This window comes from Callorhinus ursinus, unplaced genomic scaffold, assembly GCF_003265705.2.
Source record: "Callorhinus ursinus isolate GAN/ISIS: 27379988/994484 unplaced genomic scaffold, GSC_fseal_2.0 scaffold3565, whole genome shotgun sequence".
Taxonomy (NCBI): Eukaryota; Metazoa; Chordata; class Mammalia; order Carnivora; family Otariidae; genus Callorhinus; species Callorhinus ursinus.
Genome location: NW_027400619.1, coordinates 1 through 2941, shown reverse-complemented (window position 1 = coordinate 2941; position 2941 = coordinate 1). Strand labels below are relative to the sequence as shown.

General features: G+C 44.6%; 1 pseudogene; it reads right to left on the bottom strand.

Annotated features, from left to right (window-relative positions):
* Positions 1 to 2259: 2259 nt before the first annotated feature.
* On the bottom strand, positions 2260 to 2816 carry LOC112818284 (deoxyribose-phosphate aldolase pseudogene; annotated as a pseudogene).
* Positions 2817 to 2941: the final 125 nt, after the last annotated feature.

The window sequence follows — 2941 nt, the reverse complement described above, 5'->3', positions numbered from 1 at the left end:
GTATTAGGGAGGGTACTTGTTGTGATGAGCACTGGGTGTCATATGCAGGTAAGGAATCACTAAATCCTACGCCTGAAGCGAATATTACACTGCATGTTAACTACCTGGAATTTAAGTAGAAGAAGAAAAGGAAAAGACAATGTTCTGCTTCATGAAGTGTAGGCTAAAAATGTAGTGATTTTGGCTGTACTATTCTGTAGATGATAGTTTTCAAACACCCTGTTGTAGGATACACTAGTTTCTTACCTCACAAGGTGTCCTCGGAAGGCTGCGATGAAAGATTCAGAGCATTTTCATGTTCCATTGATATGTTACAGTTTGCCCAGGTAGGAAGGTAAGTGCAGAGAAATATGACAGAAGGGGAAAGTAGGTGTGAACCATTCATTAGGTGGCCTTCCACCTTTCTCATGAAAGCCTTGGGCCAGTGTCATTTTGGAAGAAGAGGTGGAATTCTGGAGCTCTGCAGCAGATGGGGGAGTTCCAGGTCTGGGTAAAATTCACAGGGGTCTCAGAGGAGAGCTGAGTGCATTGAGCAGGAGGGTGTGGGCAGGACGGGCTCCAGGGGTGGCTGTGGGTCTCCCGTGTGAGAGTTGTGAGAGGTGAGGGCCGTGAGGAGGTTCCTGGCTGAGGACAGGTGAAGCACAGGTGGAGAGCTGGCCGACCACCTTATTCTGTGCCACCAGCCCCACCCAACATACACGACGTCATCGTTTGTCCCTGTCACTCCAGTTCAGATGTCTCAGAGATGCCAGGCCGAGACGTTTGTTTGAGCTTCTTTCTTTGAGTGTGTGTGAATTTGCAAAACGTAGATGGTGGAAATGACAGGTCATCAGAGCATCTGTTACTCTTATGTCCTGCTCTTCTTCCAATCACCAAAGTGAATCATACCTGCTACTGGAAGGGGCTATCTGTGCTTTTTTATTTCCTGTTTCAATGAAACAATGGGAAAACAATCTTCTGAAATACTAAAAGAAACCTTTGTGGGTGTTCATGTTTTCCTCTTCCATGAACCACATACTGATAATAGAAATTATGTTTCAAAGTAAGCACAGCCTCAGAGCTGTAACAGGGTGCCCTGCCCTTTGTGAGAGGGACACATGGAGGAGTGTAGGTTCTTTAGGAGCTCGTGGAGTGGCTTATCGTGCTCCCAAAGGAAATCGAGCCCCCTGTTAGCCTTCCCTGAGGGGGCTGCTTACCTGGGGTCCCATCCCGGGCTCTGGAATCTTGACCCGGTGAGTCACTTGCGACATGAACTGGGGAATTTATGAAGAAAACAGAAGGAATCCTGGAGGGTGCCTGCATCCTTTGTACTAGGACAACTCCATGTTGCAAGGGAACTCATCACCCGTGAGGTGTGTTGGGATCCCTGAGGGAAAGGGCTTTCCTTCGTGGGCTGAGGTTGTGTCTCCATCCTTATCTGGACCAGAGCCATGTTGTGTTTCCATGGAGATCCAGACCCTTATGTGACCACAATATTATTATTATTATTATTATTATTATTATTATTATTATTATTATTTTAAGAAAGCAATTTAGACATTGACTTCGAGATACGAATAGCAAAAGGAACAACACAAGGTCACATATATATATAATGATTGAACTTGTGGTATCTTTCATTAGTATGGGTAATGGAGGGCTGCATATATGAGAAAGATGTAGGAAATGAGCACATTTGTGAGGCTGGAGTTTGCTCTCTGCGAGAAGCATTGAGCTGGAGTGGAAAGAAGTTGCTGGGTCTTATGACTCACCCACAGGAGTTTCATTAACAAAACAATTAATAGGAGAGCATATCTATTGCAAAAATTAAAGACAGATTTTCATGGCAGGAAGTTAGTGCCAAGTCAGTGACTCCTGAATTTGTCAGAGTATGGCCGGCAGCTCAGGGATGCTACGATTTCTTTCACTAAAGACACGTTTCGTGGGCAGGTTAACGTTCCCCCCCTTTACAATTTAATGCTGTCAAAGCTATGATTTACATTTTACTCAGAATTTTTAAGAGAAAACCTTCACAAAATTAACAATACAGATCTTCAAGTAATTAGGACCACTCAGAGGCACCTGAAAAGAATTCCATGTATGGGTTCGTTGTTTTTTTCTTATATTCTTTGAGTTAAATTCAGTGGAAGTTTTAAGGGTGGAAAAAAAGTCGGTTATCTATTCATTCCCTCATGTTTTAATTAAACAATTTTAGTGATTACGTACAAAAACACATTTTCCATGTTGCTGTAAAGCACTTCTCTAGAACTGGTCACTGATTTAAGACATTGGAAGATCATGTTAGGCCACCTATCTTCCTGTAACGTGATGGTAAATCTGCCTCTCGATGTCCGTAACCAGAGTACTGGCACCTATTCGGAACAGTTCTGGCATCAGCCATTCATCTCCCAGCTCTTCCTTCACAAGAGAGAGACAAGCAAGGGAAACCTTTTCACTGCAGATGCCTCCTGCTGGTTTAAAGCCTACCTTGTTCCCAGTTTTCCAGAAGAAATCTCTAATGGCCTGTAGCATTACTATAGCTACTGGGAAAGTGGCATTTACCATTTCTTTTCCAGTAGAGGTCTTAATAAAGTCTGATCCTGCCATCATTGCGTTCATACCGGCTTATAGACATGAGTAAGAGATCCAAGTTCTCCTGTTGCTAAGATGGGTTTGAGATGAGCCTCCCCACAGGCCTTGCGAAACTGACGAATCTCATCACACAAGGCTTCCCGCTGGCCGGTCAGCACCAAGGTCCTATTAATCACCACATCGATTTCCGTAACTCCATTTTCCACAGCCTATCTGATCTCTTCCAATCGTGTTTTTAAATGAGTCTGTCCAGGGCACCTGGGTGGCTCAGTTGGTTGGGCGACTGCCTTTGGCTCAGGTCATGATCCTGGAGTCCCCGTATCGAGTCCCACATCGGGCTCCCTGCTCAGCAGGGAGTCTGCTTCTCGCT